We start from the raw sequence: 27,277 nt of genomic DNA, 5'->3' as shown, positions 1-27,277 counted from the left end.
ACTGCGGGGGCGCCTTCCCGCCCCGCGGCCCGGTCCCCACCCGCAGCCCGCGGCGACGGGCGCAGAGCCCAGGTGAGCGCGCGGCCCTCGCCGCAGGTAGCGGACGGCGGGAGGTGGCTTTGTTTTTCCTCCCTTGCGCCCCGGCGCGGTCATTCATTTGACATTTCGGTTTCCGCTGCCCAGAAACGCGGGCGAGAGACACCAGGATGTGTTTGGTGGTTTGGTTCTCCCGGGAAACTGGGACTTTGGGGTCTATTTGAGCATCAGTTGAGGGAGAGGACGCTTCATTTCCTTTTTGGTTGGGAATGTGCGGTGAACATCCTCTGCTGGAGCTTGGGGCCTGGAGGAAACTGGGGCTGCAGATTTAGACGTAGACGTTTCCGAGGACGCGCGACTGCAGAGGTCTGGCTCTCTCATGCCTTGTCTTCTCTATTAGCAGCGCTCGGGTGCTTTTCGTCGTTTATTATTATTAATTTAGAGAACATCTTTACAGGCACATTTATTTCTTTTAGAGTTAGAAGTCTTTGGAGTCAGTAGAGAGAGCTCACAATTGGAGTTACAAGGGTTCAATCGATATTAAACTTCAGGAAGGAAAACATTTGTGATCATTACAGATAGAGGTGGACAGCATGCAAACTTCGGGGCCTTTAGCTTTTGGATACGATTTCTGCTTTCACTGTCCTAGACTCACGCAAACTCTGTTTTTCGTATATGTATACCTTTGTGAAAGTGTGAAACTTGTCTTTTCTGGAGTAGTGTTCTATAGTTTGTCATTTAGAAGAAGAATGTTTTAGTGTAATTAGTAGAGTCCTCCATGTGTTTGTCTTATAAATATATGATTTTCTTTTTACTGTTTCTCCTATTCCCTCAAGGGTTCATTTTTTCTGTTGCCTAGAGAGAGCTTTTTTTCTCTCTCCTCCCAACAGATGGCTGTATATTCCAAGAGGTTATCTTTAAAATGACACACACATTATCTACAAAGAAAAAAGATCAGTTATTGACTTTATCTTTGGAGTTATTAAAATAAAAGACCTAATCTGGATGGGGATATTATTGATGGTGTGAAAAATCTGGAGTTTGCTAATCTGTTTGGTCATCAGAAGATTCCTGCGGGGATTGTTTATATAGCGTGGGAGACAGATGGCATCCCTAGCTGACTAGAGAACCCAGTCATAAAGGGTCATTGTATTCTTCAGAAATTATCCACTTCACTATTAGAGGTGGGGTAGGGTGGGGTGGAGGGTGGCAAAGACATAATTTTGATCTCTTAAAGGAGACACTATAACATTATCGTCCAGCAGTCTAACCAACTTAAATTTTCTTTTGTTGAATATTCAAAAGTCCCAATTGAGCTATTTGTTTTGATTATTTCATTGGCACATTTTGGCTTTAATGTGGTTGTGTGAAGCAGTTTATTAACAAAAATGTCTTTGAACTTAAAAATAATCATGCTGCTTCAGGGGGAAAATCAGTTGCACCTTTCTTAGCTCTTGTATATAAATGGCCCCTTGGACTCAAACCGTCTCATGTCTGGAAAGACTTTAGTCTGCGTTAGTTTGAATCCAGTTTCCTTCACCATCTCCATGACAGGTGGTTTCTTAATTCCCAGCATTTGGCGGCAGACTCTGAGGTCTGGGCAGTACTGTACTTCCATGATGATTTCCCAGCCTAAGACATTCACTTCACCATCACCTCTATCACTGTATTGGGCAACATTTGGCAATGAATCTTTATGAATGACTGTAGTGTCGGTAAAGAAATCAAAATCATTCTGAACATTTGAGATAAACCAGCTGGAGCTTTTCTGCGCCTACCACTGTTGTGGATTATCTATGTGCTGTAGATTGCAACCAGATCACAAAACTGGTTTTCCCTCGTTATGATATGAAGGAAAATATTCCGGTAAATTAACGTTTGCCAGCCACAGGACTAAATTTAGTGAAGAATATGGACAATGTTTGACCCCTCTGAACAGGAGGCAAGAAATAAAAGTAAGCACTGGTTCTGTTTCACTTGGGCAATGTGATCTTGGGAGAAAAGCCTATTTTCTTACTCTTTTAAAAGGCTTTTGCAACACTGATTTCAGCCAAAGGCGAAGAAACCAAGGTTGTTACCTATAGTTGAGGACAGATGCTTTGGTGTTTTCTCCTAGATCAAGGTGTTTGCAGGAGAGGTGGCTTTTGGGATCTTCCCAGTTTTAATATGTGCCTACACATCAATGAAATGATCTTGCATTCAAAATGCTTGTTAAATCTATATGGTTGGCATCTGTGTAACCTCTAACCAGGTGCCAGGTGGCTTTCTCTGTTGTAAAGTGTTCCTTTAAGAGAAACCAGAGGCTCCTCGCCTGGGGCTTGCTGTGGGCCTGGCCTGGATCCACATTCTTGTGCATTGCTGACTGCTTTCTTGGGAAAAACTGGAACCAGTTTTGCTTGGTGTGTTGGATAGAGAATGGCAGCGTTGGGTGAAAACCTTTCCAGCTCTGTTATCAAAAGCCAGGCCTGGCCTGAAAGAGGGAGGACTGTGTTTGAAGTTTGATTGATTTAACAGAGGCAGAGGTTGCTTCATTACACACAGGATGCCTTTTATATCAGGATATGAATGAGAGATTAGAAAGGTGACCAGATGCCCTGCTTTGCTTGTGACAGTGCCAGTTTATTACTGTTGATTTATCTTAATTATCAAAACACCCCTTTCACATGCAAAAAGGCCCTGGTTTGGGTGATAAGTTAATTATCTGGTCACCCTAGGTATTAAAGAATCCTGAATTTTTTTTCATCACCCCTCTTCTGACACTAGATTTTGAGTCTTGCTTTATTTCAGTCTTTTATTTATTAAATGTAAAGATAGAAAATCAGAAAAAATTTAAACCTGAAAAATACATAAGAAAAAATGAAATAGGAGGAAGGAAGATAGGAGAATGAGATAATTGCTTGTCATCTATTTATACACAGAGTGAATAAAATAGTTTTATTCTTAAATTATTAAGTGTCTGCCATGGCTGTAAGCCCATACTATTATTGTCTTCAAGCACCATACAAATTAGCACCTGTCCATATATCTAGAGCTGACATTAATTGGGACAAATCCTATGATTTGGGAGAGCAGTTTCTACAAAACCTGTTTGCAGACCTGATGGTTACCATGGCTCTTAGAGATAGGAATGCGAGTTTCAAGATCTAGTGTCTGGTCCAGATCTTGGATATTTACTGAGATTCCAGAACACAAGTGTTGTTGTGAAGACTTGACTCCTCATTCTCTTAGTTTCCAAGCTCTCTGGGACATAAGGATAATAGGAGGGCTTTTGTTTTCTGTACTCTCTTGTGTCTCCAGCGTTTGGTTTGGATCTCAGCTTTTCATACAGAGGGGTTGCAGAGAGGGAGAACTGGTGTGTCTGTTCACCACATGAAAATTCTCATGGGGGTTTGACATTATGCAGGTGACCTGGCAAGGGTTTGGGTTCTTTACCAAAGTTAGATATATGAAGTTTGTGGCATTTGCTTCTGCAGTAGTTGCTATGCTCCTTTACCAAAGAATTGTGTGTTTGTAACACAGCTCACTTGCTATGTTGGCCAGTGGATGTTACAATTAATTATGGCTGTCATCTTTCCCAAACTCACTCCACTTAAGTCCTCAAAAGCTTGGTCAGCATGTCTAAATAAGAAGAAATTTATGTTTTTTTTGTTTTTTTTTTTTTAAACAAGGTCTCACTCTGTTGCCCAGACTGGAGTGCAGTGGCATAATCTTGGCTCACCACATCCTCTGCCTCCTGGGTTCAAGTGATTCTTGTGCCTCAGCCTCACAAGTAGCTGGGATTACAGGCATGCACCACTACCACTGACAAATTTTTGTGTTTTTAGTAGAGACGGGAGGACTTCACCATGTTGGCCAGGCTGGTCTTGGACTCCTGACCTCACTCATGATTCACCCTCCTCAGCCTCCCAAAGTATTGGGATTACAGGCGTGAGCCACCGAGACCAGCTGATGTATCTTTTTTATAAGTAGGATGACTATATAATTAAAAAAAATCCAGACAAGGACACTTTTGAGAGTAAAATATGGTACTAACTGGAAGGGGCATTAGATCAACAAGTATAAACTGAGACTGTACCAGGAACACTAGGATTAATGGCTATTCTAACTATGACTCAAGTCATAAGCTTTTATATATATTATATCCATATGATAGAGAAATATCCTTAGCTTCTTCTAGGCTTGTTCAACATATATGTTTATGTGTGTGTATGCAATGTATGTATAGATAAACATTGATAATATATCTATAGATATGTGCATTGTAGGTTTGAAATAAACTACTTAAGAAGTCCTAGTAATTGGACATTTACGGCCTTATCTCTTTCATTGGTTGTCTTCTTAACTAAACTCTTTGGATCTAGCCTCTCCAAATTTTAAATCATCTCCTGATCTTGTCTATTTTGATACCATTCTGTTGATATAATTCTTTTGCTTAAAAACCTTTGATGGCTTGTCATTTTCTTTTTAATTTTCAAAGTAAGATCCATAGGCAGTTTGGTGGTTGGAAGGGAAAACCAGTGAAAAAATTTAATTCATTCATCCATTCGTTTGTTCATTCAGCTAATATGTATTGAGCTCCGTCTGTGGGTTAGTCTCTGATCTAGGTGCTGGGAATATATCAATGAATAAAACAAAGATCCCTGACCTTGTGGAGTTTTCATTCTATTGGGGGCAGGCAGGTGGGAAGTGGGAGACAGATAATAAACCAAGTAACTAAATTGTATATGAGGCTAGAAGGAGATGAGTGCTTTGAAAGAAAGAGAAAGTAGGACAGGGTAAGTGTGGTTGAGTAGACTTCATGGAGAAGGCTTCATGGAGAAAGAGACCTTAAACAAAGAGTTAAAAGGAGGTAAGAGAAGTTACTTAATATAGATACCTGAGGGATAGAGTTGCAAGATGGCCAGTGCAAAGGCCCTGAGAAAAGAATGTGGATATGTTCAAAGATTTGCAAGATCAGCATGATGGGGTCGAGTGACGAGGTGGGAGTCAGAAATGAGACCAGAAGGGTGGTGTGGGTGTTGCAAAGCATGTAGGGCCTTGAGATAGGCCATTTAATTATGATTTCAGCAGACATCCCCTTATGTTCTTAAAACTTATTATAATATTTAAGCTTGTATTTGTGCTGCAAAGACTGCACTGGTGAGTGCGTATAGCTTACATTTTGTTAATGGTCCACTTCATGTTTGTTAATATAGTTTTTATATCATTTACTTATTTTTTATTGTTAAAAGATTATTTTTTGTTTTTGCTGTTCTTTTTTTTTTTATTGTACTTTAAGTTCTAGGGTACATGTGCACAACGTGCAGGTTTGTTACATATGTATACATATGCCATGTTGGTGTGCTGCACCCATTAACTCATCATTTACATTAGGTATGTCTCCTAATGCTATCCCTCCACCCTCCCCGCTCCCCACAATAGGCCCCGGTGTGTGATATTCCCCTTCGTTTTTGCTGTTCTTAAATTGTATTCCCATTTCACAAAATTAGATAAGTGGTTCAAAAGTAGTTCATTGAAGTGTAAAAATAGTGATGAAAATAGTACGGTAAATGCTACGTTTCAGAATACCATAAACATAATTGGAGAACTGAATCTCACTGTAAATAAAATGGGAATACGTATGTGTAGAGACAAGGGAATCTGTGAGAGTGACAATTTCAGAACAGTAGCTGAAATTGAAAAGTGCAAATGGAAATATGACAATGACTATCTCAAAACTGTTTTTTTACTGGACTTGCTATCCCTGTTAGGACCAAATGAATCCGTAATCATTGCCTGTTATGAAACTTTGTCCAATAGTGGCATGAAGCCATGGATGTTTTTGTGTCGTTTTCGAACAAAGCACAGTGGCTTCTCTGTTATACTATTGAAGTTTTCTAGGACAATCACACAATAATGCTTTCCTTTATAAAATTAATGTATTATGTGGCTAAAGGTAGGTAAGAGATTATAATTCTATTACCATCATTCAAGGATCCTTGCAGCAAAATAAGTATGAGTCATATTATTGAAGTGACACTTGGAAAATCAACTGGAAAGTTAAAGACAAACATCCTTAGAAAGAAACTAGAAGTTATTGACAAAACTCCTTTGTCAAATGACATGGTTGGCTGTGGCATAATATCAGTGGAGTGGAGTGTGGAAGAGCGATTACTATCAAGTGCACGCTAGCAGATATTTCACTTTATGGTTGGATGAAACCACCAATGTCATGCAGAGAATGAATCAGCTTTTGGCATTTGTTCAGAGATGAGTGCTCGGTGATGCTTTTGTTCATTTATCACTGAAAACTCGTGTTATGGGAAGAGGTTTTTTTTTTTTTTTTGGTTAACCATTATTCATGAGATTGGAAAAGTTGCTCGGGACAGAACTGACAGGGTACTGGGCTCAGGTACAGATAAGGTGATGGCTTCGTGAAGAAAGGAAGTTGTACTTAGAAAGAAGCCAATCCACATGCTACCCACTTCATAAAGATGTAGTGCCTTCTGATCTTGAGGAAACACAAAAAGAGACAGTGGAAACTATGAATTCAACCAAACTGTGGCCCCTGCATCTATGAGTTTGCTGTGCAAAGTGATGGGCAGTGAGGGTAAGACTGCTTCCCCAAGCTGACATATGCTAACTGCATAGTGGAAAGGTGCTTGTGTAATATTTTATCTGTGGAGTGAGATGTCTGTGGAGTGAGAAAATCATTTCCTTATGATGCTGATTAGAAATGATTTCTATTATATCAAGTGGTATACCTAAGTCATATGTTTAGTCTGTGGTGAACCATGGCAAGGACAGAGAGGGAAGGGAGACTTATTAACAAATAAAACAATATGCCACAATCTTAGACTATGAAATTTTTTATTAGAGAGTTGGAAGTTCACATTGACTGTAAATTAAGGGAGTGATATTTTCAGTAATAGACAGCCATTTATATAATAAGCATAGTGTCTCTCAGTGACCTGCTAGAAGAATAAGAGCTCAAAGTAATAGAACTTAGACCCAGCAAGTTTTGATGGGGAGTGGACACAAATGTATATGTGGTATTTGAGAGCATGTAGAGAACCATGGCAGGAGAGACCCAGACTTTTAGGATTTTGTATTAAGATACTGGGTGGCAGGGAGTACAGGCCAAAGGAGGTAGAGAAAACTGTCAGATGTCTCTGACAGTTGGATATGACCTTTCTTATGTTTTTGCCTTAGGCTTCACTTCATTTCATCCAAATGGACTTCATACTCAAAGGTTTTCAGGACATAACCTATATTGCCGTTGGCCTAATCTAGAAAAAATGAATGATTTCTTATGGTCTTATAGTGGTCTTGGATTCTTTCCGTATAGGCCCCCACCGCTTCCTCCCTCCATTTTTTCCTCCCTTCTTCTCTTTCTCCTTCTCCTCCTTTGTTCTCTCCTTCTTTAAGCTATTGAGTTGGCATCTCTAAGCTAGATGAGCTAGAAGAGCTCATCTTCTGTATCACTGTTGTCTAGGCAGCTATATGTGCTATTCAGGGAACAAGGGAAAGGAGCCCCTAGGGAAGGGAAGTTCTGTACCTTGCTCAACTAACTCATCCTGATGTCTGATATCCAGCTATAGCATGCATTTAAATGTAAACTCCCATTCTTCAATAAAGACTCATTTCTTTTTTTCCCTTTTTGGATTTTTAGTAAAGATGGAGTCATTGTCTTTTGTTCAATAAGTCGTCTATTGTGATGGCTATTATTTAATACTAGGACAAAAGTCATTCATGCATTTTTCATTGAACCTTATATGCCAGGCTCTATGCTAAGTAATGGGTATAAAAGAGGTTAATAATCAGACATGGCTCTGTCCAGATCAGACAGAATCTAATGGAAAACAGACCATACAGATATGAATAAATAAATAAGTAGATAATTGCAAAGCAAATATGGCAAAAATATTAATGTTTGTTAAATCTGGGTGTTGGTATGTATGGTATACCTCAGTAATATACTTAGCCCGCAGTGAATCATGGCAAGGACAAAGAAGGAAGGGAAAATTATTAACAAGTAAAACAATATGCCACAATCTTAGACTATGAATTTTTTTATTAGAAGTTAGAAGTCTACATTGACCATAAATTAAGGAAGTAATATTTGGTATATGGGCTACTGTTATGTTAACTTCTTAATATGAACTTCTAAATGTGTATTTTAAATATTTCATAAGCAACAAATGAAAAAACCTAGTTGGAAGTACATTAAGTGCTTTGTCGAGGTGGGCTTTGGCAGATAATATTGTGTAACTGAGACTTCCTTTAGATGGAGTGCTCAGGGAAAACCTGAAGTGTAATTCATCACTTGCCTATATAAGAGGGATGGGGATAATTTGGAAAGGGTTCAGGGAAGAGTCACAGAGACGATTGATGACAGAGTTGAAAATAGCCCTATGAGAACAGTCTTAGGGAACTGGGGATGCTGAGCAGAAATGGAATGCTTAACCTAATGCAGTGATTTCGTTTTTTTTTTTTTTTAGTTTATAGGGACTTTTACACATCCACATTCTCTTCACTTGTCTCCCATGATCAACAGCAGGCAAGACAAGTGATTCAATTTAGAATTATGGGTTAGAAGAGAATCAGAGTTTTGTTCTGCACTTGAGGAAAAATTGGAAAGGATCTGAGAGGTAAACTAGTTCAGCCTTTTGTAAAGTAATATCTCTTCAGTGTTTTAACAGGTGGTCATCGGGTTTTAGGAGATAGTTTCCATGCTTCCTCCACCAAGAACAGGGTGATGGTGAGTGGGACACTCTAGTTTACTTTAATTAGACAAGTCTTCTTCCTGTCCCATAAATACCCTAGACTTATCTCCACCTCAGTACTTTTACCACAGGAAGCACCTCCCACCTGGAATGCCCGCCACTTCTACTTACTCTTTCAGGCCCCAGGTCTCCATTGCCCTCTGTATGCAATTTAAAACAGTGGTTTTGTCATTTTCCCACCTCATTCTTCTGAAGAATATGCCATTCCTGGAATTCAATGTAGTTTCCCTCGTCAGTGATTGAGAGTAAGAATAAAGGTAGGGTAAGTATCTTATAGGAGGAGTTGGGAGAAAGTGTGTTTAGCCTTCCACCCAGATGCTGATGTGCTAACCTCTATATAAGTACAATTAATATCAATATATATATATATATATATTATTTTTTTCTGACGACCGAGAGCCGACGCTCAATAACATACGCAACCTCGGAGTGCAGATCTGGCCGGATCTCGGCTCACTGCACGCTCCGCCTCCCGGGTTTACGCATTCTCCTGCCTCAGCTCCCGAGTAGCCTGGGACCTACAGGCCGCCCGCCACTCGCCGGCTAGTTTTTTAGTATTTTTTAGTAGAGACAGGGGTTTCACCGTAGTTCGCCAGATGGTTCTCGATCTCCTGAATCGCTGATCCGCCCGTCTCGGCCTCCAAAGTGTGGGATTACAGGCTTGAAGCCACCGCGCCCCCGGCAGCCATTACAAATCTTAATCATCTGCTGTTTTAGGTGGTGCACTAGTTATTGTTTTCCTTTAGTCTTCTTGCCAACTAGATTTTAAGCACTCTAAATATTTGGAAACTTGGCAGATGCCCATGTGTAATGCCCAGTATTGATCACATAGTGAATATTCAATAACCAATGCCTAAAGGCTAAAGGAACGATCTATTTCTTCTTCATGGACCATTATGAAGGGTTGTTATTTATATAGATCAGATATTAATTGACACAGGATGCTAAAAAATTAACACTTTGGACTTTTAAAATGTCAGAAAGTCAAGTCTTGTAGGCCTAATTCATTCAGATAACTCTCATCTCAGAAACTTTCTTTCTTCATAAGTCTTCTAACTCCTTGCTATTCAAAGTGTGGTCCACACAGTCCAGGCAGCATCTCTTTCTGTTGCCCAGGCTAGATAGAGTGCAGTGGCACCATCTCTGCTCACTGCAAGCTCTGCCTCCAGGGTTCATGCCATTCTCCTGCCTCAGCCTCCCAAGCAGCTGGGACTACAGGTGCCCACCACCATGCCCGGCTAATTTCTTTTTTTTTTTTTTTGCATTTTTAGCAGAGACGGGGTTTCACTGTGTTAGCCAGGATGGTCTCGATCTGACCTCGTGATCTGCCCGCCTCGGCCTCCCAAAGTGCTAGGATTACAGGTGTGAGCCACCACACCCAGCCTCAGTCTGCATTTTTAAAAGATCCTCACATATGTTGGATGCACAATAAAGTTTGAAAAACATTTCATCCGTCTATGGATGAGATCCTCGGTGCCTTCTGCCATGTGGTCTGGAATTTTGCTACTTCATATAGGAGCTTGCCAGGCCAGAAGATGCTCGCAGGAGTTCCCTGGGGTAGTTCAGGTACGTAGGTGATATTTAGGATTGGTGATTACAGGAAGAGGAAGCAGTTGTTGGCATGAGAAACTAGAAGAGGTTGTCATAGGTAGAGGAGCATGGCAATGCAACCCTAAACCAAGAGATCGCTTTGTGATTGGACACAACTTCTAACTCCCTGGACATGGCCTTGTCTCAAACTCCAACACCTCCAGAGCCAACAGATCACAAATGAAACCAGCTGGATGTGTTGTACATGGTAGCCTTGTGGAGTGGTGAGGATCATGGAGAGACACACTTCATCAAAAGGAAAGGCGATGTCGCCACTTGGCTCACCTTATTGTTGCCACATGGGAATTTGGGCCCAGCATGGCCAAATCTTCAGATTTTTCATATGAAGCTAAACTTAATTACATGGAAGTTTGTATGTAAAACATCTCTTGGGTGTAATTTGTTAGTAAGTAATTATACTGTTTTTAGAACAGTTCATGCCAAACGAAATTCATGTGCTGTTGTGCAGTCTGTGTCTGGTTTGCAGTACCTGTTCTGGATCAACTGAATGTATGAGGTGGTTTTGATACCTGGCTTCTTCAGTGCAGGGCACCAGGCACAGGCATTATGGATCTTTACGAAGAAAATGAAATAAAAAGACGTAAAGGAATGGAGCTGCATATGCGTTGATGGCCTGACTTAAAATCTGTGATAATCTGAAGAACCTCAATGGTGTTCGAAGAAAGGGTTATGCGCCTAAAGGAATAAAATCTAGGTTTTGTAAAAACAGTAGGCAGGGGTTGAGGCAAGGGTAAGGAAATACAGAAACAGAAAGTGCTTGGCATCCTCAAGCTAGGATCACACACTGCAACAAAGCAGTCAGGGCGAGGATGCTGGACCACAGATGGGACCTTCTTGTGCTGGAAGAGAAGTGTGACGGTAGCTAGAATTTGAGTTAGTTTATCTTCAGCATCTGGTTATTGAATTTGGTGGCCACTGATACTGAATTTTGCTGAGTTTTCAATTGAAGTTTGTCGTCGTAAAATGACGTGTTTTGAGAGTGAAAACCAGGTGAAGAAACCAAAATTCTTCCTAAAGATTTGCTACTTATTGTATTTGTTGGAGACTAAATTTCTCCAGGGTAAGGATAGTTTATTATTATTATTACTATTATTATTTTTTGAGATGGAGTCTCGCTCTGTCGCCCAGGCTGGAGTGCAGTGGCGTGATCTCGGCTCACTGAAAGCTCCGCCTCCCAGGTTTATGCCATTCTTCTGCCTCAGCCTCCCGAGTAGCTGGGACTACAGGCTCCCGCCACCACTCCTGGTGAATTTTTTGTATTTTTAGTAGAGATGGGGTCTCACCGTGTTAGCCAGGATGGTCTTGATCTCCTGACCTCCGTGATTCACCCGCCTTGTCCTCCCAAAGTGTTGGGATTACAGGCGTCAGCCCCCGCGCCTGGCCATCGTTTATTATTTGTCTTTGCATCCCTAGCATCTATCACAGTCCAAATCAATGAATGTTTCTTGACCTGAACTGATTATAAGACAAAATAAAGTTTATTTTCTATCTTGCAAGTCTTTCTGTAGGTGTTCATTTTCCTGACTAAATTTAAAAAAACAACTTTATTGAGATACAATTCACATACCATAAAATTCACAATGTTAAGGTGTATAATTCAGTACTTACTATTTTTATCTTTTATTTATTTATTTTTTTGAGATAGAGTCTCACTCTGTCGCCCAGGCTGGAGTTTAATGGCGCGATCTCAGCTCACTGCAACGTCTGCCTCCTGGGTTCAAGTGATTCTCATCCCTCAGCCTCCTGAGTAGCTGGAACCACAGGCATGTGGCACCATGCCCAGCTATTTTTGTATTTTTAGTAGAGATGGGGTTTTGCCATGTTGGCCAGGCTGGTCTTGAACTCCTGACGTCAAGTGATTCTCCCTTCTTGGTCTCCCAAAGTGCTGGAATTACAGGTGTGAGCCATCGTGCCTGGTCAATTCGGTACTTTTTAGTACATTCACGACAGTATGCAACCATCACCACTATCTAATTCCTGAACTTTTTCATCACCCCAAATAGAAACTACATACCCATTAGTAGTCACTTCCCATTTTTCCTGCTCCCAAACTCATCAACCACTACTCTAGATTTGCCTATTTTGGACATTTTGTATGAATGAAATCATATGAAGTCTTTTGTGACTGACATCTTTCATTTAGCATAATATTTTTAAGGTTTATACATGTGTAGCATGTGTCAGTACTTCACTCCTTTAAATGACCAAATATTTCACTGTATGAATTTTGTTTATTTTGTTTATCCATCCATCAGTTGATGGACAATGGGATGGTCTCACTTTTCAGCTATCATGAGTAATGCTGCTATGAGCATTTATGTAACAGTTTTTGTGTGGATGTATGTTTTTAGTTCTTTTGCATATATACCTAGGAGTAAAATTGTGGGCCATATGGTAATTCTGTGTTCTGAGGGCCTGATTAACAGAAAGTAGGTGCAACATTTTATATTGTAATGAATGATGTATGAGAGCTCCAGTTTCTGCACCTCTTTCCCACTTATTTTATTTTTTTTGCCATTGTAGTGTGTGTGAAGTTGTATTTCATTAAGGTTTTAGTTTGCATTTCCATAATGACTAATGATGTTGAACATTTTTTCATGTGCTTATTGGTTATGTATTTATCTTCTTTGAGGAATTGTCTATTCAAATTCTTTGCTAATTTAAAAAATAGAGTTGTCTTTTAATTGTTGAGTTTTAAGATTTCTTTGTATTATGGATACTAGACCCTTAAGAGATATATGCCTTGCAAATATTTTCTGCTGTTTTATAGATTGTCTTTTCACTTTATTGATAGTGTCTTTTGAAGCAGAAAAGTTTATAAATTTAATGAAATCCAACTTACCTTTTTAAAAATTGTTCCTTGTGCTTTTGGTGTTATAACTGTCCTTGTTGATCTTTAGTTGTTTTATCCATTAGGAAAAGTGGGGTGTTGATGTCTCTGATTATTGTTGTCCATTTCTCCCTTTAGCTTTGTCAGTTTTTGCCCATGTATTTTGCTGCCTTGTTAAGTGCATATATGTTTGTAATCATTATGTTTTCCTTTTCAATTGATCCTTTTATCATTACAGAATATCCTTCTTTGTCTTCAGTAACAATTTTTGTCTTAAAGTCTATTTTGTCTGATACTAATATTATCACTCTAACTCTTTTTTTGGTTGCTGTTATCATAGTGTATTGGTTTGCTAGGGCTGTCATAGAAAGTACCACACTCTGGGTGACTTACACAACAGAAATTTATTTTCTTGCAGTTCTGGAGACTGGAAATATAAGATCAAGGTGTTTTGGCAGGTTTGGTTTCTTCTGAGGCTTCTCTCCTTGGCTTCAGGTGGTCACCTTCTTGCTGTGTTCTCATAAAGGCTTTCCTTTGTGCATGTATATCCATGGTGTCTATCTGTGTGTCAAAATTTCCTCTTCTTATGAGGACACCTGTCAGATTAGATTAAGGTATATACTAATGGCCTCATTTTAACTTAATTACTTCTTAGAGGTGCTATCTCCAAATTTAGTTACATTTTGAACTACTTGGGGTTAGGACTTCAATCAATATATGAAGTTTCTTATGGGGGGGCAATTCATCCTATAACACATGGTATGTATATTTTCTACTTAAAATTTTATTCTACTTTTATCTCTGAATATACAGTATCTCCTGTAGACAGCATATAGTTGGATCACTTAAAAAGTGTTTTCTGCCAATCTGTGCCGTTTGACTGGATTGTTTAATTTACTTCCATATAATGTAATTACTGATAATTAAGTAGCATTTGTGTCTGTCTCTTTTGTATTTGTTTTCTACATGTCTTCTACATGTCTTGTAGAAGAGTTCCTGAGTTCCATTACTGTCTTATCTTGTGTTAAATACATATTTTCTAGTGTACCATTTTAATTCTCTTGTTGCTAATTTTTTGGAGAAGGAGATTTTCAGAGGTCTTTACTCCATAATTCCTGATGATACTGTTATGGTATTTTTTGAGTTATTTTCTTAGTAGTTGCTCTGGGGATTACAATTACATTTCTTAACTTAAAACAACCTAGTTCAGATTAATCAACTTAAATTCAGAAGTATGCAAAACTTCACTCCAATACTTCACTTTGCTCTTATTGTAATATAAATTACATCTTTATACATTAGAAGCCCATCACTACACACTTAAAATAATTGCTTTATGCCATTGTCATTTAAATTCGATAAAAAGAAAGGGTTAGAAATAAAAATATATTTATCCTTTCTGTGTAGATAGCTTTACCAATGCTCTATTTCTGTGTGGATTTGAGTTAATGTTTGGTGTTGTTTTTATTTCAGCCTCAAGGACTCCTTTTAGTATTTCATTTGTAGGATGTGGTGGTGACAGATTCTCTCAAGTTTTGCTTATTTGAGAATGTCTTAATTTTGCCTTCATTTTTTGAAGGATAGTTTTTCTGGATATAGAAGTCTTGGTTGACCTTTGCTTTTAGCACTTTGAATTGTTGTACTATGGCCTTTTGGCATCCTTGATTTCTAATGAGAAATCAACTGTTAATTTTATTCAGGTTCCCTGTACATGATGGAATATTTTTTCTTGCTGCTTTCGTTTCTTTCTTTGTGTTTTGACATTTTGACTATGATGTATCTTGGTGTGAATCTTTTTTAGTTTATCCTGTTTGGAGTTTGTTTGAGCCTCCTGGATACATAGATTAATGGTTTTCATCAAATTCAAGAAGTGTATGGCCACTAATCTTAAAAATATTCTTTCCATTTCTTTCCTCTTTTCCTGGAACTCCCAGTGTGCATATGTTGCTTTGCTTGCTGGTGTTTCACAGGTTTCTGAAGCTCTGTTGATTTTTCTTTGTTCTTTTTCTTTCTGTTCCTAAGACAGCATAACCTCAGTTGATATATCTTCAAGTACCCTGATTCTTTTTTGTGCCTGTTCAAATCTACTATTGAACCCCTCTAGTGAGTTATTCATTTCAATTACTGTATTTTTCCACTCCACATTTTCTTTCTGGTCCTTTAAAACTTTTTTCTTTATATTGATATTCTTTGGTGAAGCATCATTTTTATACTGTACTTTAATTCTTAAGACATGATTTCCTTTAGTAATTTGAACCTATTACATGGCCTATGTAAAGTCTTGGTCTAATATGTCCAACACCTAGGATTTTTTGATTGCCTGCTTTATTTCCTGTGAGTGGGCCATGCTTTACTGTTTATTTGCATGTCTTGTAAGTCTGTTAAAAAGTGGACATTTCAAATAAGATAATGTGACATAGATTTTCCTGCCTCCCCAGGGTGTGGTATTGTTGCTGTTTGTTGTTGTTTGTTTATTGACTTCAGAATGAATTCTGTAGTCTGTATTCTTTGTCATATGTGGCTACTGGAGTCTCCATCTGGTTATGTTAGTGGTCAGCTGATGGTTGAAAGAGATTTCCTTAATTGTCTTGGACTAGTAAATCTCAGTCTTTGCTGAGAGCTCTGTGTGCATTTTGGGAGCATACCTTCAACAATCAGCAAGACAGTTGACAAATCTCTTTAGCCTTCACTTACTGCTTGCACACATCTTCAAGGTGAGCCAGAGATTAGGGCCTTCTTAGGTATGTTTTGGGTTTGAGTACATACATGTGGCATTATAGATCTTAAGGAATATGTCACAGCTTTCCAAAGACCCCTATGGACATCTCATTCCCCAGATCTTCCTTTTTAAATTTTTTCTTTTTGCCAGTCTTTCCCCCAACATTGGGTCCAATAGATCCCTTTTCTTTGTTAATATTGAAGCCTTAAATAGATGACTAACATTATTATATGTAGTAAAATTTAATAAATGACTTTTAATAAAATGACTAATTTGCAAAAGTAAAATAAAGGTATAGTGAAAACAACATAATTAGAAGTTATAACATAAAAACTGAAGCACAGCACACGTAATTTATTCCTATTTTTCTGGTTTTGAAGGCCTATATATTCCAATTGGGCAACATTCCGTGAATGCAACCAGCTTCTCCACATGTGGTGCATATGAACCTGGAACATATCCATCTTGTAAATACTAATTCTGAGATCAGATATGTCCCTAATAAGTTCTAGCCTATCATTATCTCTTTTCCTTCTTCTTACACTTGCCTTGACAAAATCCATTACTTGCCTCATTTTGAAACATTTGATGTATCATAACTTTGTTGAAGAGTCTTCAGCCATTTTCCTTCCTGTATAAGTGGAAAACATTTTTAGTCTGAGATGCTTGAAAACTGGATTGATTGATGAATGCAATGGTTTATTTTTGTTTCTACATCAATTTCCTTTTTTTCTAATAAGCCTTTTTTCAGCTTTATTGGGGTATAACTGACAAATAGAAATTGTATATTTATAATGTGTATAATTTGGTGTTTCGATATATGTACACATTGTGAAATGATTGCCACAGTGCTTGTTAACGTTTGTTATCTCACATGGTAATCATTTTTTTTTTTGTGGTGAGAATACTTAAGATCTATCATCTTAGCAAATTTTAAGTATAGAATTAGTGTTGATAACTATAGATACCATGCAGTATGTTAGGTTTCTTGAACCTATTCTTCTTGCATAACTGAAACTTTGTATGTCTGACGAATAAATCCCCATTTTCCCCACCTTCCTGATTCCTGGCAACCACTATTCTACTCTGTGCGTCTGAGTTGGACTGTTTTCGATTCCACATATAAGTGAGATCATGCAGTATTTGTCTTTCTGTTCTATTTCACTTAGCATAATGTCTTCCAGGTTCTTTCATGTTGTCACAAATGGCAGGATTTCCTTCTTTTTAAAGACTGAATAATATTTCATTGTACATACATTTACAGTCATGCATCACTTAATGATGGGGGTAATTTCTATGAAATGTGTCATTAGGCAATTTAGTCATTGTGTGAACATCAAAGTGTGTATGTACACAAACTTAGATGGCATAGCCTACTATACACTTAGGCTATATGGTATATATGGTATAGCTTATTGCTCTTGGGGTACAAACCTGTACAGCAGGTTTGTACTGAATACTGTAGACAATTATAACACAATGGTATTTGTCTATCTGAACATATATAAACATTGAAAAGGTATGTTAAAAATATGGTGTTATAATCTTATGCAACCACCATTAGTATAGTTTAGATATTTGTTCCCTCCAAATCTCATGTTGAAATGTGATCCCCAGTGTTGGAGATAGGGCCTAGTGGGAGGTTTGGGTCCCACTCATTTATGTGGGGGTGGATCCCTCATAAACGGCTTGGTGCCCTCCCATTGGTGATGAGTGAGTTATTGCTCTGTTAGTTCATGCAAGAGGTGGTTGTTTAAAAGAGCCTAGCAGCTCTCTTGCTTCCGCTCACCATGTGACACACCTGCTCCTGCTTAGCCTCCCACCATGAGTAAAAGTTTCCTGAGGCCTCACCAGAAGCCAAGCAGATATTGGTGCTATTTGTACAGCCTGCAGAACCATGAGCTAAATAAACTTATTTTCTTTATAAATTACCCAGTCTCATGTATTACTTTATAGCAATGCAAAATGGACTAATACAGTTGTCATCTATGTAGCCCATTGTCTACGGTAAATGTAATTATGTGGCTTATGACTGTGTATATATATCTATATACATATACCATATTTTCTTTATTCATTCATGTATTGATGGACATTTGACTATTTCCATACCTTGGATATTATGAATAATGCTGCTTTGAACATGGGAGTGCAGATGTCTTTTTGAGATACTAATTTCATTTCCTTGGGTTATATACCCAGAAATGAGATTGTTAGATCATATGGTAATTCTATTTTTAATTTCTTACATTCTCACTAACAGTGTACCAGAGTTCCATTTTCTCCAAATTCTTGCCAATACTTGTTGTCTTTCATCTTTCTGATGATAGCTTTTCTAAAAAGTATGAGGTGATATCTCATTATGGTTTTGATTTGCATTTCTCTGGTGATTAGTGATGTTGAACAGTTTTTCATATATATGTTGACCAACTGTATTTTTTTTTTTTTTTGAGACAAGGTCTTGCTCTGTTACCCAGGCTGGAGTATAGTGGTATGATCATAGCTCACTGTAAGCTTGAGCTCCTGGGCTCAAGCAATCCTTCCACCTCAGCATGTGGATATTTAGTTTTCTCAACATGATTTATTGAAATGACTGTCCTTTCCCTGCGGTGTGTTCTTGGCTTTCTTGTCAAAGATCAGATGACTGTGAATGAGTAGATTAATTTGTTGGCTTTTTATTCTGTTCCATTAGGCTATATGTCTGTTTTTATGCTGGTACCATACTGTTTTGATTATTATAGCTTTGTAATATGTTTTAAAATTAGGAAATGTGATGCCTTCAGTGTTGCTCTTTTTGCTCAAGATTGCTTTAGCTATTTGTAGTGTTCTGTGGTTCTGTGTAATTTTTAGGGTATTAAAAAATTTCTGTAAAGAATGCCATTGCAATTTTGATAGGAATTGCATTGAATCTGTAGATCATTTTGTGTAGAGTGGACATTTTAACGTTATTAATTCTTCCAATCCATGAACACAGATGTCTTTTTATTTATCTGTATCTTTAATTTTCTTCACGGATATTTTAGAATTTTTGATATACAAGTCTTTCACCTCTCTGGTTAAGTTTATTTCTAAGTATTTTATTCTTTAATTTTTTTCTTGAGACAGAGTCTTGCTCTCTCGCCCACACTGGAGTGTAGTGGTGCGATCTCTGCTCACCGCAACCTCTACCTCCTGAGTTCGGGTGATTCTCCTGCCTCAGCCTCTTGAGTAGCTGGGATTACAGGTGCACACCACCACACCCAGCTAATTTTTGTATTTTTAGTGGACACAGTGTTTCACCATGTTGGCCAGGCTGGTTTTAACTACTGACCTCAAGTGATCTGCCCACCTCAGCCTCCCAAAGTGCTGGGATTACAGACGTGAGCCACCATGCCCGGCCAAGTATTTTACTCTATTTGTTGCTATGTAAATGGGATTATTCTCTTTATTTCCCTTTTGGCTAGTGTGTTGGTTGTGTATGGAAACACCAGTGATTTTATAATGTTGATTTTGTATCCTGGAACTTTTTTTTTTGAAATGGAGATCCCACTATGTTGCCCAGGCTGGTCTTGAACTCCTGGGCTCAGGCAGTCCTCTTGCTTCAGTCTCCCAAGTAGCTGGGATTACAGGCATGCACCACCCTGTCTGGCTGTTTATTATTTCTCACAGTTTGTTGTTGTTGTTGTTGAGTCTTTAGGGTTTTCTATGTATATGATTATGTTACCTGCAAACAGAGATCATTTTACTTCTTCATTTATGAGTTGGATGCCTTTTATTTCTTTTTCTTGTTGAACTGCTCTATTTCACCAGCCTCTTGTTTGCCATAGCTGGTATTGCTGCCAAGGCATCTGCAGTGTTCAGCAATTGCAGCTGATTGCTTTGAACACATGCTGTGGGGATACGGCTTTTCCCATTGAGTGGGCTCTGAGTCAGGTCCTATTAAGACAAGTCCTGAGAATGGGGCTTTTCCAGCTAACTGCCAGGTCATATAGTGATAGTTTTCTGGGTTGGGGCCTTTTTGGGGAGCTCCAGACCTGTTTGCTCCGTTGTCCACACACTCTGCCAGAGTGCTGTTTTCCATAGTTACCGTGGCTACAAGGATCTGGGTTTTCAAGGGTCCTGTGATGCTGGGGAGAAAGTGATGGAAACAGGGCAAAAAATTAAAAAAAATAAAGCTCACTATTCTTACTGAGACTCAGACATTTTTCTTGAGTAAATAATCCTCATAATATTGTAAGCCTATTTTTGATTTCCAGAGTTGTGGAAAAGTTGATTTTGACATTATTTTGGTCAGCATTCTTATTGCTTTTATGGAGAAACACATTTCTGGAGGTCTTTATTTGATCATTCTGAAAGTGTTTTCCCCTCTTACTGAATTATAAAACTGCCTGCCACTCTCCTCATGTTTTATTTGATTGTTTTCTTTTTTAGATCTGGAAACATGGTTTGTATTATCGCCTTTCTCATCTTTGTCATCTGTTTTTTCACCCCTCCCCTCCCATAGGTACATACTTAAAAAAAAAGTCCATGTGTAGATTTTAAAAGATTTTTAATTGTGTTAAAATACAAATCTTAGTCAGCTCTGACTGCTATAATGGAATACCATAAACTGGGTTGCTTAAACAGCAGATATTTACTTCTCACAGTTCTGGAGGTTGGACAACCAAGATCAGAGTGCCAGCAGGGTTGGGTTCTTGGTGAGGACCCTCTTTCTGGCTTATAGACCACTGTCTTGTGGCTGTATAGACACATGGCAAAAAGGGAGCTAGCTAACTCTGTGGCCACTTCTTGTAAGGATACTAATCCCAGTCATGAAGGCTCTACCCTCATGACCTAATTACCTCCCAAAGTCCCCACCTCCAAATACCATCACATTGGGAGTAGGGTTTCAACATGAATTTGGAGGGGGCAGGCACAAACATTTAGTCAATTGTAACATATACCATAAAATTTGCTATCTTAACTATTTCTAAATGTACAATTCAGTAATGTTAAGTACATTCACACTGTTGTGCAACCAATCTCTAGAACTCTTTCATCTTGCAAAACTGAAACTCTGGGGCATGGTGGCTCATGCCTGTAATCCCAGCACTTTGTGAGGCTGAGGTGAGTAGATCGCCTGAGCCCATGAGTTTGAGACAAACCTGGGCAATACAGTATGACTTCGTCTGTACAAAAATTTAAAAAATTAACTGAGCATGATGGCACATGCATATCATCCCAGCTACTTGAGAGGCTGAGTGGGAAGATTGCTTGAGTCCAAGAGCTGGAGGTTACAGTGAGCTGAGATCATACCACTGCACTCTAACTTACGCAACACAGTGAAACCCTGTCTCAAAAAACACAAAACAAAATCTTCTGAAACCCTGTACCCATTAAATGAAACTCCGTGTCCCTGTTCCATCAGTCCTTGGCAGTCACTACTCTACTTTTTGTCTCTGAATTTCTGAATCTGATTGCTCTTGCTACCTCATGTAAGTGGACTCATACAGTATTTGTCATTTTGTGACTGGCATTTTTCTTTTTTTTTTTTTTGAGATGGAGTCTCGCTCTGTCGCCCAGGCTGGAGTGCAGTGGCCAGATCTCAGCTCACTGCAAGCTCCGCCTCCCGGGTTTATGTCATTCTCCTGTCTCAGCCTCCCGAGTAGCTGGGACTACAGGCGCCCACCGCATCGCCCGGCTAGTTTTTTGTATTTTTTAGTAGAGAGGGAGTTTCACCGTGTTAGCCAGGATGGTCTTGATCTCCTGACCTCGTGATCTGCCCGTCTCGGCCTCCCAAAGTGCTGGGATTACAGGCTTGAGCCACTGCGCCCGTCGTGACTGGCATTTTTCACTTAACATAATGCCCTCTAGATTCTTCCATGTTGTAGCATGTGTCAGAATTTCCTTCCTTTTTAAGACTGAAATAATATTTTATTGTATGCATATACCACATTTTTTATTCATTCATTCCTTGATGGATTCTTGGGTTACTTTTACCTTTTAGCTATTGTGATTAATGCTGCTATGAACATAGGTGTACAAACATCTCTTTGTGACCTTGCTTTCAATTCTTTTGGGTGTATGGTTGGTTTATTTTTGTTTCATATAGAAGCATCTACAGAAATGCCCAACTTGATAATTGATAATTTTTTTTTTTTTTTGAGACAAAATCTCACCCTGTTGCCTAAGCCAGAGTGCAGTAGCAAGTAGTATGATCTCGGCTCACTGCAACCTCCGCTTCCCATGCGTCTCATGCCTCGGCCTCTTGAGTAGCTGGGATTACAGGTAACTGCCAGCACACCCGGCTAATTTTTGTATTTTTAGTAGAGGTGGGGTTTCACCATGTTGGCCAGGCTGGTCTCAAACTCCTGACCTCAAATGATCCACCTGCCTTGGCCTCCCAAAGTGCTGGGATTACAGGCGTGAGCCACCATGCCCGACCTCAATCTGATAATTTTTTAATAGGCCAGTAAACTTAATGATTTCTCAGATTTTATTATTTTTGATATATTCTTCAGTAGACATGACTAAGTATTGTTTGCTGTTTATTCCCAAACATTAGACATTACCTCACTTGTTCTCTTGTGTTTAAAGTGATAAAGTTTAAACAATTTTAAGGGACACAAAGCCATGTCAGGGATTAGAAAATGAGTACATTACAAAATTCAATGTAATCTGACTTCTGATTCCTAGCTGAATCCTTAAACTGCTGTGCTTTGTTATTATTTTTGTCTGAAAGAAGAGTATAAGGGTAAGCAGTATTGTAGTTCTTTTGAATAAGCAATTAACACAGCATTTCATAGTCTAAGTTTCACTGATAAATTAGTAAGTTATTGGGGAAAGATATTTAGGGAAAGAAAGTTACAGTTTTAGTCATTGAGATAGACGTGAGTGGCCATATGTTCTTTGTGCATCAGGGAAACAAACTCAAATACCTGTGCTGCACAAGCAGGTAACATAAGTCTGTGAAGCAAACGGGGTGAAGAGTCTGGCAAGCTGGACTTCACAAGCACTTTCTAAAGGGACAGCTTCTACTGGCTGTTGCTGGTTATTGTCCCATGATGCTAGCTAGGTATGACTATTTTCAAGAAAATCAGAAACAATAATTTTTATGTGAAATCTTTTTATTTTGAAAAGTGAGCAAATTATTTATTTCTGTTTTTTGTATTATGCTTTAAGTTCTAGGGTACATGTGCACAACATGCAGGTTTGTCTGCATAGGGTATACATGTGCCATGTTGGGTGTGCTGCACCCATTAACTTCGTCATTCTACATTAGGTATTTTCTCCTAATGCGATCCCTCCCCCCTCCCCCCACCCCATGCCGGCCCCGGGGTGTGGATTTTCCCCGCCCTGTATCCCAAGTGTTCTCATTGTTCAGTTCCCATCTAGGAGTGAGAACATGCGGTGTTTGGTTTTCTGTCCTTATGATAATTGAGGAAATAATTTAAACATTATAATAAAATACTGTGCTGGTCAACCAGATAAGTTTGCAAACTTGATTTATGACTCTGAGGTCAATAAATTTGTGAATTCAGAGGGTAGCTGGTTTGTTAGACACAATATAAATGATATGTTCATTATCATCTGAGAGAATTGACTAAAATGATTATGATAATTACATTTCTCGTGTTGCAAAGTACCCTAAGGATCATCTAGTGTATCCATTTTATTTTACAGTTAAGAAAACAGGACCTTACAAAGTTTAATGACTTTCTATGTTTCCAGTCATATCTATTGAGACTTTTAGAACCATACAAAGCAAGCTAAAGGGTAACAGTGCCAGTGCTGCCTTCTGAAAATGCATTTGGATATCTCTTGTGTCTTTTATTTTCAGAAACAAGGTATTGCTGTGTTGTCCAGTCTAGAGTGTAGTGGCTGTTCACAGGTGTATGATCGTAGCACATTATAGCCTTGAACTCCTGGGCTCAGGCATTCTCCTACCTCAGCTTACCAAGTAGCTGGGAGTGCAGGCACGTGCCACCCTGCCTGGTTCTTGTGTCCATGTTAGTAATAACTTGGGTTTATATAGAACTTTTCCATGTGCCTTCACATATATAGGTGTTATTCTCATTTGACCAAAGAAGAAACTGAGCCCTAAAGAAGTTTTGTAACTTGCTTAAGTTCACACAGCTCATTTATGAGAGATAGTGTGTTCATTATAATTTATCCTGCAGCCTGGTACATCTTTGGGCATGATAATTACACTGGGACAACAGGCACAAATCGGGGGTCCTGGGAAGTCTCAGATATAGGGTCACCCTAGTGATAGAACTGATGTTAGGATCTAGTGTCCTTATTTGTAAACTTTCCCTGTCTTAGCAGGAAGGTAAATAATATGACAAAATTAAGTTTTCTCGAGGGAAAAATATATGTGTGCAGAATAGAGAAGCATAAAAATGTATCATATGGAAAAAGTAGACAGAAGTCATTTTCTTCTTTATGGTATTTATTTATCAAGGAGAAGTTGATTCTTGAGACACAAAGCCTATGTTATGTTGTGTTATGTTGTGTTATGTTATGTTATGTTATGTTATGTTATGTTATGTTATGTTAGACACAGTGTCTCACTCCGTAACCCAGGCTGGAGTGCAGTGGCACAGTCATAGCTCATTATAACCTTGAACTCCTGGGCTCAAGTGAGCCTCCTGCCTCAGCCTCCTGAGTAGCCAAGATTACAGATGTGTACCACCATGCCTAGCTATTTCTTTTTTCAAAGTTTTTGGAGAGATGGGGTCTTGCTGTGTTGCCCAAGCTGGTCTTGAACTCCTGGCCTCAAGTGATTCTCCTGCCTGGCCTCCCAAAGTGCTGAGATTTCAGGCATGAGCCACCTTGCCCAGCCAGAGCCGATCTTATAATAAAGCTGTGAGCATCTCGTGTAATTTAGTGAATACTGCACTGAAAGTAAAAAACAGGATGGTTGTATGGGCATTCACAATTAACATACACAGCTGAAAGCACACTGGACCTGAAGGATGTTTGAAGCATTGAAGTAAAATTAATTGTGGGTGCTGGGGATGCTACAGCGACCAGGTTATCAGTTTCTCTGTCTCCTAATGAGGCTCGAGAGTAGCTGGTCGGGGACCCTGGAGTATCTATACTTGTTGATGGTTTAGTGGGCGTAGTGCTCTTTAAGAAGTTAGTAAGTATTGGTTTTTTACCTTTGTGATTGTGTGGCTGACTAGGATCTGTGGCTTGCTGCACTACCCAGCATTGCAAGAGTATCACACTGTATATTGCTAGGCCAGAACAAGATCAGAGTTCAGAATCCGAAGTACGGTTTCAACTGAATGCATGTTGCTTTCACACCTTTGTAAAGCTGAAAAATTATAAGTCAAACCATGGTTAAGTCCAGATGCTTCTGGACTTATGATGGGGTTATGTCCTGATAAACCCGTAGTAAAATTGAAAAATCATAAGTAAGCTCACCTATCGTAAGTAAGGGGCTGTCTTTATTTCCTAGTTTTTGGCTTAGTGTTTTGTTAGGCTTTTTATTTTCTCCCATGTATTTTACTCATACATCAGGTCTCCATTTTGTAGTAGATAGGAGTGGGTGAAACGAAGTACTGTTTGAGTTTTTAAGTTGGCTGCACTGACTGAGATGCTTTTAGAAAGTAAGTTTTCATATAATGGGAATACAAAAGTAACTACCATAACATAGAGGATTTTAATTTAGATATATATTTGAATGTCCTAATGACTTTTCCCCCAAATTTTTAAAAAGAAACAGACACACAACTTCATCTTACGAGGTTCTAATGGATCCTTGAAAAGATTTGGAAATGAAAATTTAATAGAGAACAAATGTAGCAAAATGTACAAACCTTCAATTAGAACAATTCAATATTTCTAGGAAATATGTTTGAAATATTATATTTATTAATTACTTTAGATATGTGTAAGGCTAAAGTAAAATGAAAGATTTACTGGATAACTGTGATTAAAATATTTACTGGATAACATGATTAAAATATTTTCTTTCAAGCTTTAAGATAAAATATTTCATTTCTTAATTTCCAAAATGTGAGAAGAATTTATTTCGTGCTTTCAGTTTAATTCCCATTAAGGAGGAATGAAATTAATCTAGAAACAGATTTATCAAGACATCCTACTACTGACATTTTTATTGTAGAAGGTAAAGAAGACTATGACTTTTGCCAAGGAACGTAATTAGTTCCAGGATTTCTTTGTGATAATGGCCCATATCAGTGTCAGATAATTAATTCTGGTTGAACATCTGGAATCAGAGAAATATCTAATTCCTGCGCTTTCCATCATCTACTTTCCCTAGAGCAATAGGCTGTATAGGCATGTGGTTCCGCCTACCTTCAAGGGAGTCTCAGGTGACAGGTTTGCCAGGCATTTTACTGTGACAAACAAGGGTCACCAGTTTATGACCTTTTTCAGTTAGCAGCATCTGCTTTCTTGTTTTGAGGGACCCAACTGCCAAACCAACACTTCATATTTTATATTTATGTAACATCAGCACACCACTTCTGGCACCCGTTTCTGTGATTATTTGGATATGAGCTAAGCTGCTATAATAGGCACTCCTCCAAAGCACAGTGGCCCAATAAAGACAGAAGTTTATTTTTGTCTTAACATTCTTTCTGTTATTTCTCTCTTATTTCTACTTAAGGGAAACAGGTGGGTCAGGATAGACAGCACTGCCCCTTTCTTTTATTTTGTTGCTCTGCCATCCGTTGTCATCTGTGCAGTCACAGCTGCCTCATCCACATTTGTACCCCAGCCTGTGAGAAGGGAGAGAAGCACATGACGTGGAATGGCATGTTGCTTCCACTAACATTGCATCAGTGAGAATTTAGTCTTACGACTATGCCTACACTGAGTTGGGGGCGGGCAGGTGTTTTCTCTCCATGGATGGTCATGTACCCAGCTAAAGTGCTGTTACTAGGAATGAAGGAGAGATTAGATTTTGGGGAATGCCTAGCAATCTGCCAGAGTTACTTAATTCCTTGGAATCTTAGTTTCCTCTTCTCTAAAATGTGGTAGTCATTCTATTTACCTCAGAGAGTTGTCTCGAGAATTGGGCAATACGTAGAAAGTATAGTTTCGGAGGCTGAGGAGGGCAGATCACTTTGAGGCCAGGAGTTTCAGACCAGCCTGGCCAACATGGTAAAACCGCATCTCTACCAAAAATACAAAAAAAAAAAAAGAAAAAAAAAATTAGCCAGGTGTGGTGGCTGGCAGCTGTAGTCCTGGCTACTCTGGAGGCTGAAGCAGGAGAATTGCTTGCCCCTGGGAGGGAGGCAGAGGTTGCGGTGAGCCAAGATCATGCTACTGCACTCCAGCCTGGGCGACAAGAGTGAGATTCCATCTCAAAAAAACACAAAA

General features: G+C 38.9%; 1 protein-coding gene across 2 annotated transcripts in view; it reads left to right on the top strand.

Annotated features, from left to right (window-relative positions):
* The window catches only part of HECW2 (HECT, C2 and WW domain containing E3 ubiquitin protein ligase 2), a 404,117-nt gene continuing 376,840 nt past the window's right edge, over positions 1-27,277 (top strand). The window contains exon 1 of one of the 2 annotated variants that reach the window (XM_017869298.1): positions 1-72. The gene's annotated coding sequence lies outside the window, so the exon portion shown is untranslated. Of the gene's footprint in view, positions 73-254; positions 403-27,277 lie in introns of those variants that run through there. The other variant, XM_017869297.1, reaches the window with a different exon arrangement.

This window comes from Rhinopithecus bieti, unplaced genomic scaffold, assembly GCF_001698545.2.
Source record: "Rhinopithecus bieti isolate Rb0 unplaced genomic scaffold, ASM169854v2 scaffold_2572, whole genome shotgun sequence".
Lineage (NCBI taxonomy): Eukaryota > Metazoa > Chordata > Mammalia > Primates > Cercopithecidae > Rhinopithecus > Rhinopithecus bieti.
The sequence above is the reverse complement of the archived record's forward strand: the minus strand, read 5'-3'. Positions and strand labels throughout refer to the sequence as shown.